Source organism: Larus michahellis, chromosome 4 (assembly GCF_964199755.1).
Source record: "Larus michahellis chromosome 4, bLarMic1.1, whole genome shotgun sequence".
Lineage (NCBI taxonomy): Eukaryota > Metazoa > Chordata > Aves > Charadriiformes > Laridae > Larus > Larus michahellis.
The window spans coordinates 41,438,602-41,463,608 of NC_133899.1; positions in this window are offsets into that span (position 1 = coordinate 41,438,602).

A 25,007-nucleotide genomic window follows, 5' to 3' on the forward strand; every position below is an offset into this window, starting at 1 on the left:
GCCTGACAGCACTTCGGGGAGTAGTGGGCTTAAAGTGCCTCACACAGGTCTCCAAAGCACTTGTTTACTAATAGAGGAAATCAGCGACCGTCTGCAGCTGCTGATATCGCATTACCATTTGGAAAGACAGTAGCTGAGATAACAAATCACACAGTTTTAATAATTACTCCTGCATTCCAGTTTTTTGTTTCCTGCGTAACTGCAAAGGCTGGATTTCTTCCAAATAAACAGATAAAAACAGTATGGAACTTTTATCTTTTAATGATAATGACAACACATCATGTTTCACTAAAAGTTTCCTGCTGGATTTTTTTCTGATTTCTAGAGTTTCAATAAAATGTAATTATACTTTATAATTCCACTCTTTTAATCTTCACTTCAAAAACTATTCACAGTTAGCAAGTTTGCTAGGCGCGGAGAGGGGGTGAGGAGCAGCGGCGGACACCCCACTCCCCCCCTACACACACACATCGGGCTGTTCATAAATTCTGTCTGGGGGTAAACCTGTCATTGAACCGGCACAAACTGAGCTGCTTTGCATTCAAATTAATACCTAGTTTAATTTGAATATAAAATAGCTCCATTTATGTGGTTATTAAGAAAAAGTAACAAAACCGTTTGGCAATGAATGGATGTTTAAGATAGGATCCACTTGCAACCTATTTCTTTTCCGTTCCTGGGGGTGGTTTTTTCCTCCTTTTCTAATCCGTTGGATACTTTGGTATCAGGATGTTTTTGTATCGATAGATGAGGCATTAAAACAAAACAATACCTATAAAATCCGAATGGTTAATATATACTCTGGGAGTCAAAAAGTTGCCACTATCCCAATACTGCATTAGACTTGGTGGGTTTTGTTCGAGTACATCTTCCTGTCTTGTCCTTCGCTATGCTCAGAGAAAAGCCAGCCATGGCACTAACAACTTTTCTTGCTAAATAATTTCCTGGACTCATTTAGGAGAGCAGAGAAGAGGAGGAAGAGAGGAATACCGCAATTATACCTTCCTCTTCCAACTCAAAATGTCCAGACTTCAAGGTAAGGTAAACTTTTCTCACAGCTTTTAGTTTGCTTACCATCAGCCCATGTTCCACTGGGTGATTAAAGAAAGCTTTTTTAAAGCATTACTTCAGAATGATCTTAATTGGTGCAAGGTTGAGCCCTTTCTAGGAGGGGAGGGAAAAGGTTGAATAGCCTTTTCAAGTCACATGAAAGTTTCTAGGATGAATGTACGATAATTAGATTAATAAGTAGCTTAATTTATCACAGCTAAGGATTTCAACAGCCACACATTAGAGCAAGAAAAAAAAGATTAGTGTGATTCCAGTTTGTAAAAAATTGTACTGAAACTTGATTAACCTTAAATACAAAGTGCCTTTCTTTTTGTGTGTAAATTCAGTAGTTAAGGGAAAAAAAAAACCAAAAAACCCACACTAAAATAATCAGAAAAGTCCTGTTCTGTTCCTTTGTGCTCACTAGCTAATGAGAGATACTGGGGTCATACAAAACAACTTTTCCCTGCGAGGTAATTCTTCCTAGAACGTGGATTTAAATGAAATCTGCAATCCCTACCATGGTTGCAGACCCCGAAGATCTGTGTGAGATGGGAGGTAATGTAAGCAGGAGTTAAAAATATCTCTAGCATCAGCCATTTTCATTTTAAAATAAAAGAAAATTAAAATAGTAGGTGAAATATATATTCTAGCGTAATGCAAAGTTATCATCACCTTCGTCCTGGCAACGAGAAAGGAGTGAACAGGAGCTGGGGTGCCGGGCTGAGGTTTGAAAAACAACTGTAGCCAAAGCTAACGCGGAGCGTGCAATTAGGGATGACAATTAGCCACGCAATATTCGCTCACACCGAGCACGACATCTACAACACGGTATCATTTTGAGAGCGCTCCCTGGTGCCGCCATCAGCCTAAAATCACACGTGGCGAGCGCAGGGGCAGAGCGGCAGCTCGGTGCAAAAAACCTCGCTCGCCGATGGGAGGTTCATGTAAAATATTGCCAGGCCATCCAGCTTTCCCCTCGCCACCGACCCTGCCTCCCTACAGGACAATCCCTTAATAGAGAGTGAAATCTGCTGTGCTTTTTGATGTTGCCCTCCACCGCCGAGGTTGCTTTCGGTGGTGTCATTATTTATCAGCGCTAACGTCAGATTTCATTAATCCAACTCCTTAACACTTCTATCAAGGTGGACAAAAATTCCCAGTGCTTTTTATTAAGGTGGCTTGGCACCGGGGCTCGCAAAGCCCACGGAAGGGTCTGGAGGACGGTTGTATGGTCCCTGTCAACGCTCAACAGCCATCGTCATTTGGAGGAGGCCTAATGTAAACCCAGCGGTAGCAAGACGCACGACACTGGGTTTGTGACTCCCTGTCCTGAATCCCTCTTTGAAAGGGGATGATAAGGCAGAAGGTTGGTTCATACTCCTAGGAAACTGCGACTGAAACTGCTCAGAGCCTTAAAAAGAATTTAAAAAAAAAATTAAAAAAAAATAATAATGAAATGAGTAAGGAGGATGGTTTCTTTTAATTTTATCTCGCACTTAAGAGATGACTAAGAGTGCTAATGAAAGGGAGTGTAATTATAGCCCAGATAGTGCATATTGCACATGCCGTAACGTCGGAAAGGTTAACTCTGGCAAAGAGAGATCATACGAATCAAAGTGGCTGAGGGCACTCATGCATCAGCCTGTTTGATAAGATTGATAACTGTAACCAGTAGCTTAGGAGAATCGATTTCCACTGCCGGGGATCTCTCTGGATGCTCTCATCTTTTCTTCTGTTTATATGAAAGTGAAGCTTTAAAGATGTTTTATCATCTAATGTCGAATATGACACACAGTTACAAACGGAATCTTTTTTTAATCTCAGAATGGAAAATTTAAGCGGGGCAGTGATTCGCTTTAATTATGTATATTGAACAAATTTGAAGAGATGAGAAGAAACTTGTTTTTCAGCCCACTGAACCCAAGTGCTTGCCTGTAATCTAAAATGGATATCTAATTATTGTTTAACATTATTTATTTAGGAGGAGTTACGACCTCTAATTTGCCTTTAAATGATTCATTTAGTGTTTAAATAAAGCTCCTTTTATTTAATAATGTTTTCTTTAACCAATCTTCACTAATGTCAATAAACTCTTTGTTTAACCTTCTTAAAGGAAACATTTTCTCAGCTCTGAGACAATTAAGAATTACCAAAACCCGTATAGAAAAATGAGCTAAGTAATTATCTAATATTATTGCAGTGTGCTTAAGAAGAGAATATTCCACACCAATAACATAAAGCAGGAGAGAGAAAACAAGCTTTTCTAAATATGGAGCATTTTATCGGTCTGCCTCTTTTTAAGGTGATAATGCAGCACAGAAACACCCCAAAATACTAATAGATTGGCTAAATATACTCATCCGCTTCTATTAGCATCCTTAAGTGGTAATTGGTTCAGGTCCCAAGCATAAAACGAGCAGCGCAAATATCCCCCTCCATATGCAGAGAGATGGTCAGGTGAGACGTGGGTGCCCTTGTCCTGTCCCCAGCCCTCAGCAGGGCACCCTCACCCATGGCGAGGGTGACTTTGCACCACCACGGTGCTGCCTCGATGTCCAGGACTGGAGAGGATGAGCTTAGACGCTGGGGCAAGGCAGCACCAGTCACTGCCCCAAAACTCTGCTCCAGACCTTTGGCTGTTTTCTGAAGCTGACTCTCACATATGGAAATAATGGCACGTATGTATTACATTATGGAATCACAGAATCATAGAATCATAGAATTGTCTAGGTTGGAAAAGACCTTTAAGATCATCAAGTCCAACCGTAAACTTAACATTGACAAGTCCACCACCAAACCATGTCCCTCAGCACCACGTCTACCCGTCTTTTAAATACCTCCGGGGCTGGTGAGTCCACCACTTCCCTGGGCAGCCTGTTCCAATGCTTGAGAACCCTTTCAGTGAAGAAATTTTTCCTAGTATCCAATTTAAACCTTCCCTGGTGCAACTTGAGGCCATTTCCTCTTGTCCTACAGTATATAGTATCTCATCTTATAGTATATACTGGCCACCAATTTTGAAAGCGAGCACCTTTTGGGAGTCCAAGTGTGACTGCTATATATTAGCTATTGAGCACGATTTCTACATAATGAATTATGTTTGTGATAATGCATATGCTTTCTTGGTCTTGCTTAGCTCCCCCATACACCAGAGCTGGGAAGATCACAGGAAAAAATAGGCAGCACAAACAAAGACAAATTGATGTCCAAAAGGCCAGAAAGGGGCAGGAGGTAAGTAGTGGAGGAGGAAGAGGAGAGGCAGAGCTTCCAGCAGGAGCCAGATGAAACAGAAAAGCCAGGAGTGGAAGAAAGAGGTGAGGAGGAGCAAGGAGAGAGACATCAGAGGCTGCAAAAAAATCCAAGGAGTGAGGCTCTCAGGATCACAGAAGTGTTGATGTTGGCAGGGCTGTCCAAGAGCAGCTCAGACAGGGTCAGCTACAGCAAGCTGCCCGAGACCATGTCCAGCCTGGTTTTGAACATCTCCATGGATGTAGACTCTGCAGCTTCTCTGGGCAGCCTGATCCACCCTCATGGCAAAAATGGGTTTTCTTAGGTTCAGATTGAGTTTCTTGTGCTCATGCATGGGATGAGGTCCCAGTCTTGGGCTTGTCTTATTGTTGACCCACAAGCTCACTGTGGGCACTGAGGAATGTCTCCCACGTGCAAACACCAGGCGTTGTTACAGTGGGAGCAAAGTTTGAAGGTGCTCAGGAGTGGTGAGAGAGCACTGGGATGGAAATGCCTGTTTCCTGAAGGTGCAGTCTGGAGAAATGTCCTAAGTAGGAAAAAAAAGGATGGATAGATGGGCCACAAGCTGGAAAGGGGAAAAAATTGCAGCAAGCTCTCATAAAAGAGCATCAAATATTAAGAGAAGGTGTAAGTCCCAACCAAGCATTAGTAGCAGAGCTGCAGGAAAGACTGTCTAAGAAATGTATGGCTCTCCCTTAATCACACTGGTTACTGTCTGGAGCTCAAGTGCTGGAGGTCTGAACAAGAGCTGTGACAATTTCTAACTTGGGAAATGTGCTGCCTTTATTATAGGCAGAGCTGAAAGGGTCCTCACGCTCAAAGCTGTACTCCTGTACAGCAAAAACTGCAGCAGAGCATGGAGGGGTTTCTGTTAAATTACTCGTTCCAGGTCTTGTTGAAGAACCCAGGCAGAAGAGGGGGAGAAAGTGGCCAGATTTGAACGAAGAGGGCTGAGCAACAGTGAAGGGCAGCATGAAAGCCGCAGCATTGCAGAGGTACGGGGAAAAGGAAAAGAAGGAAAACCGGTGTGTAATAAGCTTTGGTAGGAGCTCTTGGAAGTAAGAAAGGAGGAGACCGGGGAAGTGATCAAAAGGCTGTATCTAAATGGATCCATGAACATGGAGGGGGAAATTAAGAATACACTTAACTGTGCAATTCTTACTTTAGGGGTCTTGCAAGGTATGCTGGATCAGTTTGAGGAGGCAGGTGCCTGACCCCAGGGGCCAGATTGTGTTTCCAAGCTGGTGGTAAGGTGGACAGAGATGTGTGCTGGCACTAATCTGGGGTTCGGGAGGAGCAAAGCTATGTTGGTGTGGCTCCAAGCTCAACTAGTATTAGCCATCTTTCATAGCCTCTTGCTCTTTTGCAACTTTTTGGGAGGGTGGGAGCCCGGGAGCGGTGCAGTGGGACTATCACACCCAGCCAAGAGCGGAGCTTCCTGCCTGCTGGAACTGAGGGGTCACCCAGGGACGTCAGCACTGCTGCTCCCCAACACCTGAAACACCCAGCAGATCCCCGCTCTGCTCACAGTTTCTCCCACTCCTGACACAGAAGATTCCCCTTTGGCTTCTTTCCTTTTTTTTAAAAACTCTGAAAGAGCTTTCGACTATTTATTCTCTGAAGTTTTGATATTATAGTTTCAATTTTTTTTCCCAACCATGTGAGCTGAGACTTCATCCAAGCTGTGGATGCCTAAAACAAGTGAAATCTCCAATCCCTGTTCTTTACAGTCCATATCGAGGCTGACACACTGGGATGGCCAATTTGCCAGGGATTCGGTAGAAGGAATATCCACACTCAGCTTATTCCTTCTCTCCCACCTTGTCCTGACATTTTCTGTACCCCATACCCTGAAAACTCAGAGTCAGACCACACAACAACAGAGTCCAGCTGATGCCATCAATACAACCAGGAGTCTCTTTTAACACTCACCCGCAAGCTGATCTCGGTGTAAGTGATGATTTGGGTCCACAAAATGAGTGAGGAGGACCTGGGAGACCCCCAAACTCCATTCCAAAGCGAGCAGAGTTGGGATGAGCTGCCACCATAACATCCCCTCCGTGGTGGACCAGCACATCTGGAGTGAAGAAGATTTGAATCCCGCCTTCAGCCTTGCCCCTTGTTGTCCATGTGGGCTTTTCCTCCCAGGGAATACAGCTGTGCTCACCAATCCAGATGTTCAAAGAGGGACAAGACTCCCACAGCCCCTAAATGAAAGGTGAACAAAAGGACGGTCAGCAACTACATGTCTTAAAATCTTCAGACTACAACCTACCATGAACTGATGCCCCTTGACAAGTGATAGGACGCAAAGCGCAATCTCAGCCGGGTTACAGGTAAACGGGCAGATGCGTTTGCCCTCAGGCAGCTTGAGGACACGCCATCCCCTTCTGAACACAGCGTGTTAAAGGGGGATCTTCTTTTAAATAGCTGTTTACCTTCGGGCTGCTAACTCCACGAATGGCCAGCTGCTCTTTAAGGGTCAAGAAGTGCCTGGTTAAAAGGTCCTGCCCCACCTTCAATGCAGCACGGACAAGTCCCTCAGGACTTACTTGGCAGCGCAACAACACAGAGAGCCAAACCACGACACCCACTGGAGTCCTCATGTTAGAAGATGACATGCCTTGCCCCAGCAGGCATGGGAGGAATTTTCCCAAGAAACACCCAAAAACCTCTGCTGTGATGTACAGGAGACAAGTCCTCTCTGTCAGCCTACGTGCAATCCTCAAATAAGGATAGGACCCATCCAACTTTTTATATTATTTTTTTAAAAAACCCATGGTATTGTGACTTTTTTTGAACCCCAGACAGGTAGTGAAGTGAAGGATTTCTTGCATCCACCACCTCTTTTGACAGGGCTCGCACAGCACTCTCAGCTGCTAGAGAGCCTTAATAACCTAAATTGTGTAAAAAATTACAACTCTAATTAAAGTAAAAACTGCGGGCTTGCAAAGAATTTATTTTGCTTTTTCACTTCTGCTTGCTTTGAATAAGCCCTGCAAAATTCCCCCCGCCTGCATGGATGGGAATAGGTAATATTGTTTGATGAATGAATAAAATATCAGGTAGGAAGTGTCTTGTTTGTCTGCGTCTTCATTATCTCCTTCCCCGTCCTGCTGAGTTAGCGCATGGACTGTGTGTCTGGACCAGTGTGTTCTTCTGTACTGGTCATTGACTGTTTGGTTTGTACTAGCAGCTACCAGCTGGGAGCCCTGGACATAGGTTAAGATCGAAGGTGTTCGACGCTGTACAAATAACAAATAGAAAGAGAATCCCTCCACAATAAATTCAGAGTTTTGCCAGACTTTGATTTTCCCTGAACCCCTTTCCTTGCTAGAGCTTTCATACAAATTTTAAATCTGAAGCTGGAACAGTTCAGATGATAAATCATCATTTTTCTCTTTTGCCCTTTTGTAATTATTTAAAATGACAACATTAGGGATTTTTCTCTGGGACTGCAAACTCATTTAGATTATGTTGGTCAGCTTTTCCAGTGAAGTGCAGAATTTGGATCCATTCTGAGGAGGGGGAAAAAGCCAATTCCAGCCACAGGAGAAGGAAAGTTGATAGAAAATTTCATAACAGAAGGCTTTTTTGAAGGACATGCAAAACCCTTTAAGAGTTGTAACCACTCTCCCTGGAAGAGGTGTGCGAGAATCCTTTCTTTCAATTCCCCATTTATTCTCTCCTTGTCTAGCGAAGGCAGGTAATCTCAGATTATTTACCAGCGTCTCATTTCCAACTCACAAGAAATGCCTTGAAGCCAGAAAAAAAATACTCTCCGTCAGCCTGTTTTTGTTTTGCTCTCGTGTTTATTTTCATCTTAACATTAATTGCCCCATAATGTCTGCTTGGTTTTATCAATTAGCCTTTGCAGTGGGAAAATATTTTAGCGCCTAATACAGCGTAATGATTTTTTTCCCTATTTGCCAAGGGGGTTATTAATAAATGTCCCCACTGGGGTTACAACTCTGGTGCTCTGGTGTTTGCTTTAGGGGAAATGAGGGATTGGAGGAAAATCCTAACCAAACGGAGCTATAATTAGAGCCAAAGCAGCTGCAATTAGAAGTATATGTTTGACGGCACCCATGGCACTTGGGGACAAACCTCCCCTTGACTCGGGCCGGGGTGGCATCAGAAACTGCCACTGCAAAAAGGGAAAGCTCTTGGTTTTCCTGCTTTTCCAGGTGTCGCATCAAAGATTTGCAAAGTCTGCTCAGCGTATTTCTCCGAGGAGGAAGGGTTGGGGTTTTTTTTCGGTGGAGGAGTGTTGGCCCAGCAAAGCCAACAGCAGACTCCTCCAAGCCGAGATTTCACCCTGATCTCTCGCTCCTCGCTATTTATTTAGCCTGAACCACTGCCACCAGCGCTGCTGGGCTCTCTGGTCAGCTGCCAGCCGAGCAGCCCCTTCAAATGACACATCTCGGTGCGCATCAGACGTCCATGCTATTTCCCACAGAGTCCTCTCCTGCGGCAGCAGGTACTCCAAGGTTGGACGGCGAAGCCTGGCAGACCTTGTTCTCGTCCCCGCTGCCCCAACAGACTTTGTTCATGGAGACAAAAAAAAAAAAAATACCAGACGCCGTCCCTTTGGCTTTTCTGCCTGTTACACATCTAAATTCTCTGTCAACCAGGAAATGAAGCAGCTAATAGGCTATCCTAGCAAAACTCAATCCTGTCATCAGATACTGGTTTCTGGAAAGCCGAACTGGAAGGAGTTCTGCAGCCTGTCGAGAATCCAGGCTGAGTTAAAATATTAGTGCTTGATTTTATCAATTAGCCGAACAACGCGTTTAACAATAAACACTTTCATAGAGCAAGGACACATACGGAATTAAAAAATGCAGCAGATGTGCAATACCGCTTAATATGGCTTTTAGCTTAATTCATCTTATTGCAGAAATCCATAATTCTCATGGTCTGGTTTCTGAACAACAGCTACTGATGTAACCTTTTGTCTTTCCCTGGTGTTTTTTTTTTTGACCAAAACCCAACCAAAACAATTACTATTATAGCACTATTAGCTTTAAGGATTTACAGCTTTGCTTCTTTCACAGCAGAGCTCGGAAGTCATAGAATTTACTCTGGGAAAACCTGGCAGTGTCCTTGCAAACCTCTGTAGGGCTTCTTGTACTGGGGCACCCCATATCGCTCTGTAGGAAACACGTTATTGCCAGCAGAAGCTGGGTGGCTACGGAGGCTTATGTTTGAGTGACACCTCCCATCCCACCACGCCTGGAGAAAGCAGATAGAAAGCAGCCGTGAAATGGAAGGATGTGCCACACTCCTGTCCTCCACATGTGATCCAGGTTGTCCATCATTGTGCTGGATCCACGAAAAAGCAGATTCCCCTCAACACCCCAAAAGATGCAACCTCATTCCTAGAGACCTGTGAGCACCAGAGAGGTCACCTAAATGAGGATGGGGCTTGTCATCTGATTTCTCTGCTCCTTCTCCAGAACAGCAACACCTTTAGACCAGAAGCGGAGCTCTGGTGGACCTTGGGACTACTGGTTTTCCAATGTGAACAAATAGAGACTAAAGGTAACCAAATGAAGAATCCGGTGATTATTTCTATTGCAAAACAACCTGACAACTAAGCACAACGGCCACTGCGGTACCACAAGAGACAGCCCTGCCCTGCTGAATGTCCACCCTGAGTTCGTAGCCCTGTGTCCCATAGACAGTCCCATAGACTGTGTGGGAGAAGCAGGTATCCACCACCAACACTTTTGGAGCAAGGAGCACTGTCCCTGGGAAGATGTGTGTATTTTATACCTTATTTATACTTCTAGCAAAGCATCCAGGAGCTGCACGGAGGGAATTGAACCTGCAGAACAACAACTCAGCAGTGCCTTTTGCTATAAAACAAACATTCTTGTCCTAAGAAAAGCAAAGATGATGTTTCCACCAACGTCGCCGGTGTCTGCTCTGATTCCTGGCCAGGCGTTTACCACAACTAAATATTTCTTTAAAGCCAGAACCTTCCGGAATCTCCATCAAAGTGCCAACTCTAGAGACATCGACCCATTTGTTCTCTTTTATTTCCTTCTTATCCTTTGTGTGTGTGTGTGTGTGGAATTACGTGTCTCTCCATGTATACCCGTAATCACACACACACATTATGTACACACTACGTATGTGTATTATAGACCTTTAATACACAAAAAAAGCTTATAATTGGTTGTAAAGGTTGTTTTAAAGGGATATGTGTTATTTGAGCTACGCATCTATGCACACAACAACATACACAAATTAGTACGCCTATGGATATTCATATACACACAACAAACATGTGAGCGCCTCCATAGCTAACCACAGAGCTCAGCACCGTCCCCTTTCCCCACTGGCCTTAAGAGTCTAAAACGAACACCAGGCTTTTAAAACTACTTTTATTACCCTCCCACACCAGGAACAGCACAACCTTGTGCAGCCGCTTTGACACAGACGTTAATTTTCACTTGCAGCTGTGGCAATTAGAAAGTGTACTTAATAGAGTGTCATGTTAATTGTTGCGGAGTTAACCAATTTCTCCATTTAATTGTCAATTGATTAACCTATTGAAATGGTAAGTGACTCAGTTTCCTTCCAGAACAAACAGCAGCCACATATTGTAGCTTCATCCAGCTGGAGGGGGTACTTTGTGATTTGCTCAGCCTCAATGTGCTGGTATTTTTCTACACCTCCCTGAGCTTTTAATTAGATGAGCCAATTTTACATGTATTTGTCTGCTGGAAAGGTTATCTGTGCCGGAGCTGACCTGCAGAGACAAGGTTGAGCCTAGCGGTCTTAATAGAAAAGGTTTTCAGCTATGACTGCTGTACTTGATTGCATTGTAATGGTAATTAACTTGAGACTTTGCCTCCCTCAATGTTTTTCTGTAGCTTTAACTATGCAATGAGATGTTTCCTCTGTCATATATATGCACTTATTAAGCTCTCATTGGATTCTAATATGCATGCAAATAGTCAAGAGTTTCTTAAGGCAAATACTACACTATGTAGCTTGTAGTGCCATTAAGTCACTACAAAGATGTAGCCTGCAGCAAACTTATAAGTTGGTTTTTTTTCTTTTTCGGCGAGTGTACGCAAGGGTTTGATTTTCCATTTTTGTGCTTTTTTCAACCTAAAGGAGGAAGAATTCCCTCTGCATACTTTTGCGCCTTTTTATCTGAAGGACTCTGCGCACGAGAGCCCATTTTAACAACTTTTCCTTCCCCGACGAGCCGAAAAATGCGCTTGTGTTTTAGAAGGAAGATCCCGATGTCCTTAATTCAGTTTTTCAAGTTGGTTTGTAATCCATCCCCATCCCTACTCCTTTCTCCAAGCGGCTCATTTGAAAGCCCTCGGTATCTCCTGTGTTTCTGCATGTTCTTTTACAGTACGGCGCTGTCATTTAATTACGAGACAATCCCCCACAACTGAGCAAGCATTTTCATCATTGATAATGTTGGTAGCAGGCAACTGAGACAAAATGATTACAAACCTATGTTGCGCTCAATAGTCCTTTAGAGGATTTCTCTCTTAATAGTCCTGGCTCATTCATGTTTGGTTCAGTACATTTGTTCTTTAAAAAAGGCATAGATTAGAAGAGTTTCAGGGTAGGTTAATAACTCAACTGAAAATGGCTGCTTGCATTGTCAAAGTCTGTTCCTGCAGTTGCCTGGTGCTTTCTTCAGTTCTTCCACACTGCAGCTTTGGCCCAGTTGGTAAACAGCTTAAGTCCAGACATCTTTTCATTCTCCGCGCAGCGGATTGAAATAAAAATGCATATAAGTGGCGACTGACTGGCGCTGGCCTGACAATAGCCTGTAACATTATGCAAGGGTATTTACATAGGAATAAGGCCTTGGTAAAGAAGACAGGGGCAATTAATGACTAGGGCCACACATATAAGGAAAGTTTGTCCAATCCTTTCTTCAATAAAGATCTTTTGTAAAGTGCTATGGAAACTCATGGAGGCCCCCAAACAGATTAGGAGAGGGACTTTTGTGGTAGGGTTTTTGGGGGGTTGTTTTTTTTTTCTTTTTTTTTTTTAACTTTACGTTAAAAGGGCCAAATTTTGTAAAGGTAAATGTAATTCTTCTGTGCTTTCGAATTTTTACTATTGTGACCATTTTTTTTTTTGTTTCCTTTTTTTTTTTCCACGGGAATACTCTTTGTGTGGCTATTTTCCTAGGAGAATGCATGCAATAAAGAAATAAAGTGAACGGTGTGCCTCAGCCGGGAAGGCTAGTGGAAGCAAAAGGCTTGGAGGAGACCTGTCACAATGCTTGACTCCTCCTGCTAGCACAGGTTTGGAATTTAAGCTAATTTGTAAGCATTTAGGGCCTGATTCTGATCTCCCTTACACCCCAGCAGTTCTGCTGGGGCTGCCAAAGCCCCTGCCGGCAGATGCACGATAGGCAACTCCGCCTTCTGAGTTTGGCTTTCTCATTCATTTTGTCCTGGTGGATCTGGGCGTGAGTGGTTTTGACAAACCGAGGAAGGCCCACGCTCTGGCTCCGGGTTGCAATGCCGAAGGCAGAGCACAGTCAACAGCGGGTGTTGCAGGGATGTAGCCCCAGGCAGAATTTAACCCCAAAGCTTCATCCGGCCAGATGGGATGCTCTCTCCCGGGCTTGCAGATGCAGATAATGAGCCCGTTTCCCTGGGGAAGACCAGCCTACGTCCCCCCGAGGCAAAGATGGCACAAAAGAGTGACAGCTGATGGTGCCTTCTCCACCCACTTGAGTTTGCACATCTTGGCACAGTGTGGACGCGTCACTTTGGGTCTGAAGCCATCACCACCAGGACAGGGCTCCTGGGAACTGCTTCATCAACACTGTACACTCCTTCACTGTCTCCTTTTCCTTCTCAAGAAATTTAAGCCACAGTCCTCTAAGTCTCGCCTTAGATGTGTTGAGGACCACGTTTTCCTTGGGCTGCCATGGCAGGTCTCTTGATGGCAGCTTGAATATGCCCGCGCCAGTTGAGCAATTTTGATTTCAGGCTCATCCATTGGTGTTTAGAGACTTTGCTCTTGTTCTAATGACTGTAGAGGGCTCCTTGTTTTGGGTTGATGGTGTAACTTTTTGAACTCACTATCCAGAGAGTCATAGGTCTCTATGTTGAAAGCAGAGCAGAGATCCTACTGCTCAACCCATTGTATGTGTTCAAGAAGTCAAACCTTTGGCGGGCATGAATGAGCAAAGCCCCAGTGATTTCTCTGCAGTTCTGCCAAGCTTTACACCACTTGACGATCTACTGCTGACTGAATCCTTTTGCTCTAAGACAGAGATTTTTATAGCAGAATATCACTCAAAGAAGAGAGAAGTACATTTCCCGGGACCCCCTGTCATGCTGCTTTCTTTCTTCAAAATAATTATAAAAGTCATATCTCCCATGGAAATCTATTCCTAAAATGCTTGCCGGACATTGAAAAGGGGGAAATAAATGCTAACAGCACAAATGCATGGTTCCTGAGAGAGAAGTGTGCACGGAGCAGAGAATGTGTTTCTGCTGCAGCCCTGGAAAGCTGCAGAAATCAATGCTTCATTCAAGGCTATTGATCAGTACTAAATTAATTAGACTTCAAGGCTTATGGCAGTTGATAAGACAACTTGTTAATTTAGTCAATGATAGTGTTTTCCCTAAAGCAGCAAATACCCTCTTTCTCAGAAAAGACATTTCTAGCACTCGCTACCCGACTTTTTCCCCCCTGCCCCCATTCATTAAAAAAAAAATTCACTTTACATTTAAATTAAGATAAGAATTGGACGGGGAGATACTTCTATTTACCCCTCTTTGCCGCCTTTTGCTCTAACGTCGAAGCGGGGTGTCGATAACATCTAATGTAATTTAATAGGACGGCAGCATAACATTTAGCTTCTTCGACCCTGGCCCATTGACGGCGATGTTCATTTGGAAAAGCTGATGGGGAGAGGAGGAAGGAGGGAGAAAAACTACTATCTAAATTTTAACAATTTTTTTTTTTTTAAATGGCAAACCCAGAGCTTTTGCTTCCCAGGCAAGAAGGATGCTCATGGCCACTGACAAAGGCACAGGCGCTGCCGGTCCTGCGAGCGGTGAATGAGACGAAGGTATCCCAGAATACCCCGGACATGGGGCCGTACTTCCTGCTGGCTGGGAAGGACAAAAGGACAAAGCCGAAGGAGTGCCGGGGTCCCACCACCAGCTCTTGGAGGCACCAGTCTGCTACCAGCAGCACTCCAACCCTCGGAGAATGCTAATAAGCCACTGAAGAGCTCAGCTTTCCTGCCATAATTCTATAGCGCCGTTGAGGACCCCATAGTGTTCACTAAATAAAGACAACTAATTGAGAATTTTTTGCACATTTTGCTCAGTGGACTTGTTGTTCAGGCGGTTGGTTGGGGAGAATGTCCCCCTACTGACAACAGGGGCTGATTGTTTTGGCAGCCGCCGGGTTAGCGCCATTTCCCGGGTCTGAGCCTGACTTTCGAAGTATGACAAAAATGTTTCATATCGGAATTTTTTTTTTTTTTTTAATTATGTGGCTGGGAATTATTTGGGCTTTGTGGAGAACAGGCCGTCCGGTGCTGGCGTGAAGAAAAAAAAAAAAAAATTAAAAAAAAATTGCTGGCAGAGTTTCTCAGAATAAAACCTTTGGTCTTTCTCTCTCTTTTTCTCCTCACTCTCTCTTTTTTCCCCCCTCTCTTTTTTTTTTTTCTTTTACTGTATTTTCTGTGGTGAGGCCTACATTTTTGTGTCTGCAGGTGACACTTTGATTGAAACTAAAATTAATAAATCAGCTGAAAAGCTCACACCTACAGCTCACAGCAGGGCCTTGAAAACACGGTTATAAAGGGAGCTTTATGCCCTTGTGTAAAGAAGGAATAAATTACAGAAGCACTTGTTGCCCTTGGACTCGATTTTGCTTTGCAGGCTGGTATCTTATTTTTGGAGCTTATTGTTAATCAACAGGTTCCTTGTAGGTTTAGCAGGTGACTTTGCTATTAATCTCCTATTTGACCACTATAGCATATTAATGAGGGAGGCTTCTGGATGTGGCTGCGTCTCCAGCACAAGGAATTAGTTTAAAAGGTGCACTCTTTACTCAATTGCTCACAGTTAACGATGCTGCAGCCCAAATGCAAAGTAGCATTTTCTACAGCTTGTGTAGCATTAAGAGTGTTTTACTAACATTATGTTCCTCACTGTGCTTTTCTTCTGTTGTATTCTTATTTCTTCTCCATGGAGGGCTATTATCAGGCTTACCGGTCCTTCCTTCTCTTTATGTTTTTGGGAGCTTTCTTCATTTTTTATTCCCCAAACAAAATAAAGAAATTATATATAAATGACAAAATGATATCCTTTCTGATTAATGTGCACCTTGGTTTTAATTAAACAATTCCAGAGCGCTTTGGAGGTACCATTGGATTTAAATGAAACTCTCGGCTCAACATTTCTCTTCAAAACTAGCTTAATAAATATCATTATAAAGCGCAGGAATTCAACCAGCCCCATTTCACCTTGTATTTTGGGTCTGATTTAAGCTTGGAGTGAGGATACCTATAGGGGTACTTTAAGAACATAAAGAAAAGCCGAGGATTTAAGACTTAAATTTGTAATTACAAGGATCTGCCGAAATACATAATATTATGAGCCAGGCTACAAAACACCCCGGTGGAAACAACAGCTTTGTTGTAATACAGTAATTTCCACATTCCAAGGAACGTGCTCTGCCACAGACGGTTATTATTGGTGTTTCCTTTCATAACTTTCAGACGTGTGGTCTACCTCCCAAACAGATACATATTCCTATTTAAATTAGCGCTGTCAGGCTTATGCCTGCAGATTCCCAGCATTTTTTTTTAACAAGGACTCTTGCACGCAACGGCGTATTTGTGTCAGGTTAGACGTCAGCCTTGAGTTTTAGCCTGAACCGTAAAATATCTGTCTTTTATGGATTAAGGTCAAAGATATCACATTACTTTGGCTTGGTATTTTGGTATTCCTCTTCTTTCTCCTCTTTTAATTGGGATATATGTATTTTTTAAAAAAAAAAAAGTAGAAGAAACAAAATCTGCTAGTGGAGTATGTCTAAGAGCAAAGATATTTAAGGTATTAGTAACACCTTTACTGGAGGCACCAAGGGTAGGTGCTGGTCCCCTCCACCTCTCGCAGAAACACCCATGGAAGGAGATGTACAGCCCATATTCCAAGTCACATTCAAATTTCTATCTATATTTTCAGAAATTAATGTCAATTTAAGCTGCAGCCATGCAGGGTGCTCAGTTTGAGCTTCTGGCAAGGGCTGAGGTCCTCAGCTGAGCCGGGGAAGCCGCCCCGAAATGATGCACTGAAGTGAAGTATCCCTCCGGAGAGCCAGACATCCCTGGTCATGGGGGGACAAACTATGGGGGAAAGATTAAATTCGTCTGCCGACCTCGCAGCGCCCTGGCCTTGGATCGGGTACGATGGAGGGTCATGGTGAAACACCCAGAAACGCGCTCACAAACTTGGATCTGACCCGAGGTGCTCCCACGCCTGTACCTCTACATCTCTCCAGGAGGAGCCAACTGGGCTAGTTTTCAGACAACCATAATTGGACTTGTTAGTTTGTTAAAACCTAAGGGAGATCTTCCCTATCACAGCCCAATGAATTAGCTAGCTTTGCTTGGAAAATAAAAAAAAAATAAATAGAAAGGTGTTTTTCAGCTCTGACAAAACACACTGTAATTACCACAAATGTTTTTTTTTTTTGTTTTTTTTTTTTAAGGAACCAACTTTTAAACAGTTTTGTTGGGTTTTTCTTCAGAGGCTTCACGTTGCGGGCTTGTTTGTCAGGGTTTGAGGAGGAGCAAATTTTTACCGCGCAGGCACAAACCCCTGTAAATCAGAGTTCGTCGTTAAAACACTGGCAAACCCTTCACTGAAGTGGTGTTAGTGGGGGCTGCTCTACAGCCTATTTCTAAGGAGGAATAGTTAATGTAACATGGTTTGGGAGCCCTTCTCCTCCCCAGCCCCCTTCTCCCCCAACTACTTACAGCACAAGGAGGTTTGAGCTTATTTTGTCTTTTCACAACTTAGCAAGATCAGACACATTTCTGCAATGCATATGCAGATTTTACCTCTTGTTACTTTCTCTAATGAGCTTTCACTTAATCAATTTGACAGTAGCCTTTCTTCCTTTTTTGCTTCGTATCCACTAGGAAAGCATTCAGGAAAAAGTGTTAACAGTTTCAAGGGGTATTAGCAAAATGAAATGGTGGCAAAGCCAAATTTAGGAAGATCGCAAAAGCGCTTTGCGGAAAGAAAAAAAAAAAAAAGAAGTTAAAACGGGAGATGTGGATTTAACAAGAATGTTTGTCTAGGAAATGAGCAGGACTGCAGATATCACTTTTATTTGCCTTCAAATAATTTAAAGTGATGCTAATAATGAGTAGAGAAATCTCGATTTTGTGTAAATATCTAGGTTACAGAAACAAGCACTTTCTCTGATGATATGTAACCCTTTTGAAAATAAAAATATCCTCTTTAATGAGCTATTGAATGCGGACTGTAGCCACAGCCAGGACAGGGAAGCTGGAAGTCCCAGCGACCTGCAGAGCCATGGGAAGGGATCCGCAGAGCTGTATCAATCCTACACACCCAGGTTATCAAAGACAGCTAGGCATTTAATTCCTCCATGGAGGGGTCCGATGCAGAAACTTCTCTGAGGGCCAAGCATCGGTGTTTTCAACGAAGTGGGTGATCAGAGTAATGGTGATCTCTAGGAAAGGACAAGGGATGATGACGGCCCAACAGCTCTGGGTTCCCTGGGCCCAAGGGATGTCCATAGAGGACATTTGATCATAGAATCATAGAATGGTTTGGGTTGGAAAGGACCTTTAAAGGCCATTTAGTCCCAACCCCCCTGCCATAAGCAGGGACATCTTCAACTAGAGCAGGTTCCTCAAAGCCCCGTCCAACCCGGCCTGGAATGTTTCCAGGGATGGGGCATCTCCCACCTCTCTGGGCAACTTGTGCCAGTGTTTCACCACCCTCATGATACTTCATTATACTTTCTGTAATTTATTACTTGTGGAGTCGGTTGAACACAGCCGCAATCTGGGACCCCCAGGAGGGAGCGAAGGTGCCCAGGACCAGCACTGACTTGGCTTGCAGGAGGATGTTGCGCCCTGGTGCCCGGCTAGGCAAGCTCTGCTTGTGCCTTCTCTTAAGCCTTAATGGAAAGGAGCTTCCCTCCTGGGGTGGGTGTCCTGGAGCATGGTGGTGGCTTTCTCCAAGAAACTCCCAGCTCTGACTGCATCCGTCATTTAGAGGCCACACTGGGCAAGGAGAAGCCAAGGTGCACCGGTTTTCATAGCATCTGCAGGCACTTGACGCCTAAAATGTATGTGCACAAGCAGAAACTGGTGGTCTGCACGGTATGAAAAGCAAAACCAGGCAAGGGAATTACCCCCAAAGTGGAGGTATTGCATCTCTCTGAGTCAGCGCTTATGCACTCAATGTCATCACTAAGCTGTTGTCATCACTGAGGACATCGCTTAGGCATTAAGTTCATAACAGCGAAGTGTCAAAGGACTGTTGACACATCCTTACTGACAAAGAACGCAAAGCTTTAGCTGGGGCTTTCATGAGAGCCACAGCCTGCAGGAAGGTGGCATGGGCTGAAGGAAAACACTCATGGGCAAACGATTTCGGGTTCCCCCAGTCAATAAACCCACTGGAGACCCCCATCCTGGTCTGGTTGTCAGAGAAAAGTTCAGAGTCCGATTCCTGCTAACCAGGTCCTTCACATGAAGTCACCCAGTCACTTCACAAATGCCAGTCCACAGGACCACAGCCCATTTTGCAGGACTGGACTGGACGACATGCAAAGAGTGGGGCTGCGCCTAAGGAAAACATTGTCCTTTCTTTTCATGGGAGATTTGTGTCTTGATGCAATGGAAGACGCAGCCTTTATTCATGGGTTTCCATCCCTGGGTACCAACAGCATGATGACCATAATCAGTGGTTTGCTGTGGGCCAGTTCAGGACAGCACTAAGGACCACTGAGTGCTTCTTGGCTAAAAAAACCCCTCACCACAAGTCATCACTGAGATGGAGAAAGAAATAGAGAATAGTGTTGCTAACGGGAAAGTCTCCTTTGAACTGAACATAAAGCCTACACTAACTTTGAGTTAATCTTACCAGGGAATTGAGCCTCATGGAGAGTCCCTTGCTGAACAGAGCCCTGGTTATGGGATATGGTTGCTGCCAGGTGGGAGCTATGGCTGCGGTTAGGGCTTGTGGGGGACCTGGATCCTACTCCTTGTGGTGGTACGGGCCTCCTGCATGACCTCAGGTGAGTCTCTTAGCATCTCTTCCACACTTAAAAATAAAGATAATGGGGATTTCCTGCCGTGCTGAGGTGTGAAAATGAATGTGGAAACAGTGAGGTGGTCACAGAAATGAACTGAACGGGTGCGTGAGATACATAAGCTGAAATTACCAAAAGGATGCTTGTGCTGGATGCGGTTATCTCCATGTCTGAAAACAGCGACATTTCAAAAGGAAAATGCCTACCTTTGCTCCCCGCAGGCAATCCTCTCCCTTTAGCTGCTGTTCCATTTCTTTTCTAAAATGGATTCCTCCCTGCCCTCCCAAGCCACAAAAAGACCACTTTTCCACCCGACACTGACCAACTCCATCGTGAGACACCTAACAGCCGAATCTAGTCAAATGTGTCTTTCCCCACTGCCAGACCAAGCTGCTGTAGCCAGAAAACTGGTCGGAAAACGGAGCCATCGTTAGTTGGCACTGAATCTAGTTTTCGCCATCGTGGCCCGCAAACCGAAGGATTATATCCCAACAAATGCTCCAAGTGCCTGCTTCAGTAAGCGGGGCGCTAATGGAGTTGCCGTTCCATATTTTGATGTTATTTTTCCCTGTTATAAGTTAAAGGTGGTGATGAGAGAAACAACCTGGCATCGCAGAGCTGAACCTGGCAGGTCTGTGGAGCCAAGGGGGGACACACGGACCCAGAGCAGCTTTAGCTGGGCTTTGCGTTCCTGGCACTATTTCCATCCCAAAACAGGGGACCACACCACCGCGGAGCCAGAGTATGTGCTCCGACACGACTTTTCCAAAATCACCCTGTTCAAATATTTTATTCAGATCTTATTTTTAAGCCGGGGTCCAGAACCTTTAAATCAGAGGCAATTTTGTTTTCCTAGCTGTCAGCAATATTTTGGCTATTTTAAGAATGTAGGACAGGGTTAAGGATTAGTACCAGCATTTCTTTTCTGTGTATCAGAGCTGCTTAGCAGTAATTAATTAGGACATTGGGTTTTGTACTCTTGGTTCAGGTCATTTGCCTATGAGCAGCTCAAGCCTTTTACAAAGGCACGCTGCATATGTTTCTGGGTACCTTTTTGAGAGAAGATTTAAATTGGCCAGATGAATAATACTTTGCTACAAGTGTTTTGCCCTAGGCAAAAAAGGTTTTCTTCATATTATCATCGCCCGGAGCTGGAATCCTCAAGCTTGATGTGACTGGTGTTATACTGTCACATGGCAATGATGTAAGAACAGGAGCTCTCTGTGTCAGACAAATCTGGATTTAGGGGAATTATAGCAGATGTTGCAAAATGGCAACAGTTTAGTACGTTCCTTTCATCCCCCAGTTGGGAGGCAGGTCCATAAAGTACACCCAGACAGAGAAGAATGTTATCTTTGATCCCTTTCACTCCAGGCCAAGGAGGCTCCACCCGACAAGGGATGCAGCGAGGCTGGAAATAAAAATAAATTTACAGTAGCTGTTTGTTTTACAATATAGAAATGAGCTGTTATTTATTCATGCTGTTTGCCCAGACATGTATAAAAGATCTCTATCAGGGGGGAGGGGGGGGAACACATGTATTGTGTGCTATAAACAGATTAGAGCATTCAATATTAAGATTAATGGCATGGAAAAACACTTGGAAATTCGTTTAGGGTTAGATTACAAGAAAGACTTGTAGCTCCTTTCCACCACGCGTACACGCACAGTGGCACAGGCAGAGTTTCATGCCGAGGAAACGAGGAAGGAAGGAATATAATTGCCTCTGATACAGGGATGGAAAGCAAAAAAGTTATACATTATGGCATATCACATCAATTTTATCCACCACCTGGGATTTTATTTTTTAATGAAAGAAGCTGGAAATGTCTCTATTCATCTGCTCCTCCTTCGTTTGGGTAAACAGCTTGTTTATACCTATGCAGAAACCGAACACATGATGACAACGTGACAGACCCTGTTTACGACAAGAAAGCACCACCTGCGGTGAACAAAACATGCCAGTGTAGGACAAACGGTCATTCTTCTCAGGAGTTTAAATCTGATTGGAATTTGGTCAGAATTTGCAGGATTTTTCTTAAATTGGTCGGTTCATTAAAAAAAAAATAAAAATCCATTTGGTGACAGGCACAAAACCACCCCAGCCTTTGATTAGGTTTTAATAAAAAAATCCCTCCATCCACCTGGCAGTAACATGGACTTGCCGATGTACGTCACGGACACAGCTGCTCACGCTGCAGGGATGGAGCATGACCCTCTCGCCCAACAAGCTCATGGCCACAGCCACACTACCCAAACCCACCATCCTCGGGCACTCGTGCCGAATTCCAATCTCCAGAGGAGCTAAACCAGAGGGTTTCAAGAACATACCACAATACCAACTGTGTTTTGCATTGAGGTGTCCCTTGCCTGAGCGTGCAACGTTCGTTTTTAAGAGCAGAAGCTCATCTGGGTTCAGTTTAGGAAGGTGTTTAAAGTTATGCTTAAATTTAAATAGTGGAGTCATGACGGCTCCAGGTCACACACAAGCTTCAAATCTGCCCATCCTTTCATACCTGCCTGGATTCAGGTCTAGCCCTGCATGTGGTGCATCATGCCTGAGCCATACAGGAGACACTAATGGAGAAGATGGTGTCAGCCTTGTGATGCACCTTTCCTATGGGTGCCCGCAGTCATCTGGATCCCTCACATATGTGAAATGTGAACAGGACCAAGCTGAGACACAACCATTGTGTCCACCACCCACATTAGAGGCCTTTTGGTACCATCTTCAGGAAAGCATCCCCAAGCAGTTCTCCCCGCAGGACAACAAGAAGACCCTTCTCCATCTACAAGCCCATTTTGGATGCCCCAAACTACAGGAGACCTGCAGCAGCCCAGCCAAGCCAAGGTGACCCCAGCATCTTCTTGTTTCTGTCTCTGAGCTGGCCTGCACCCAGCAGTGTCTCCTACCCTGGTCCTCCAGACCAAGGTGGTGTTTGCAAGGCAAGGTCCTAACTTTTGTCACTGCAAAGAAAATACCTGCCCTCATCTGTCCACCAAACTGCTTGTGCAGGCTCTTCTGCCCATGGGGAGCACCACAGAGCCTATACCTGCAGCTCCTGGTCCATGAAAGCAGTGAACCCACTGGGCAGGAGGCCCTTGGGGTGACCTTACAACGCAGTATTGACCTCTCTGCATCTTCTGCATCCTCCCATAGAACCAAAACCCTGCGAGTGAAAGGCTGCAACGAACATTTTGCCAAGCGCAACAGGGCCTGGCTCAGCCGAAGCCTCTAATTGTTGCCACCAGGCAAATATCGATTAAAAGCAGCTCAGTGTCACAATCACGGCACGGCCAAAACGACGCTACAACCCACACAACAGTCATAGCACAAAATTGGTCGCGCCATTCAGGGTCCCAGCCCCGTGTGCTGGGAATCAGAGGTGTTCTAAGGAAAACATGGGATCAGCACACATTCCCATTCAAGACGCCTAATCTTGTCTACACTCAAAATGGTACCGGCTAAAATTGGTTTTCAATTGATTTAAGTTCACTGGCACAAAGCCCTGTGTAGACATTCTTAAATGGGTTTAAAAATGGCTTATCAATTTAGCTTAAGACACTTAGTAGCTAAACTAAGCTAAATCGGCATAAGCCAGGTTTAAATTGATTTATGATGTCCACAAAGAGTTTTGCACTGGTTTAACTAAATTGCTTTAAAAACACACCGCCACTTTAGCTTTCAAAAGTGAGTGCCTATGAGTGTAAGGATTTAGGGTAAATGTCTTTAAAAGTGCCTAAATATCTGAGGAGCTTATGCCCCTTTTCCCTAAACAGACTTAGTCTTTTCGAAATCAGAAACTGTCCTTTGTAAATGCTACTCCAAAGTGCCAAAAAAAAAAAAGAGGGAAAAAAAAAAAGGAAAAGGGTCAGATCCTCCATGGAGTAAATTAGGGAGATATCCCATTTTATACCTACTGGAGGAAAGCCAAGCCCTGCCTCAGTTTTTTAAAGGGAAAGCAAAATTGTCTGAAACCCCAGGTTTCAGGGGGCTTGAGATTTTTTTTTCCGCTAGTTTGTTGGGGTTTTTTCTTCACCTCCTTAGGTATAGTAGTTGCGTATGATACACATATATTCAAATAATCACGTCGCCGTTCGCAGCATCCCTGCGCACTACAGTAATTCAGGCTTTTATGTTGACGTGCACAGACACAGTTTGGAAGATATTTGAGCTCTCATAGCCACATCTGTTGTTTTCTCTCTTAATGATTTGTAGTTAGCCAAAATAGGAGAAAGCAGGCAGAGCTTTTTAATATTGGCTTGCCTGACGTGAGCCTATCTCAGTCAAAATGTTTATTCTGCGGTGCTCCCGCTAGCTCTGGAAATTCGTGTATCTATATGTATTTGCGTGTTTTGCTTGACTAGGCACAAATTATGCTCTCAACTGGAAATATCACAAGTGTAAATAATTTGGAGACATAAGTGTCTGAGCGAAACTCATGTAAAAGCTATTTGTTTTATGGATTTTGATCTCCAAAGTTTAAAATATGAGCAAACTTTTCATTAAGGGTTTTGCCATTTGTTTGAACACTCCTGTAGTAATTGGAAATGCAACAATTGTTTAAAAGTGGCATTGTCCATGAAAAGATTTAGTGAGGGATGAAGAAATTTCTTGAACCTAAAGACATAATCTGGTGATCCAATTCTCCCCACTGTGTCCATTCCCGTGAAACTCCATTTACTTTCTCCTATCCGTCACCAGCTCCCCCGCATCCCACCTAGCCAATCCTCTAGGTTTCCCACATTGTTTCCCCTTTTGTCTTTTCAGTCCAAACAGAAGAACAACAGACAAGGTTTCGAAGGGCAGGGAGCATCAGGGGCTGGAAGAGAATGGCTAAGATGAGGGTCAGAGTCCTAGCCCTACTGCCAACAGTTACTAGGGTTTGTGCTGCCTGGCTGGGCAGTGTTCAAAGACTTTGCTGGGCTTTGTTCCACTGTGTAGGGATTAGGCCTGGCGGTCTGAGAATTTGCCTTCTAATTAAAAAGGATAAAAGATAGAAGTAGCATTAGACTAAAACATAGCAGTGATACTTCACAGGCTTTTTTCTCTCTCTCTCTCTCTCTCCTTTTTTTTTTTTTTTTAGTCACAAGACGATGCACGAAGTTGTCAGGTTGTTTTATTTCTTTTGTTTTCGGTGCCTATGAAAAAAATCGTAATAAAGAGAAGGGAGGGGAGGAGGAAAAGTTTTTGAAAGTCTTCCCAGCTGTTCCATATGGCGAGGCAAGGCTGAATTTCTGCGTGCGCCGTGGCAATTTTGCTCCCTGACTATTGCATTTATTGACAAGGATTACACCAGCTCCCTATCACATCCCTTAATGCTCTACCAAAAAGTGAGGGAATTCCCCACGTCATTCTCCCTGGCCGAGGGAGCCTA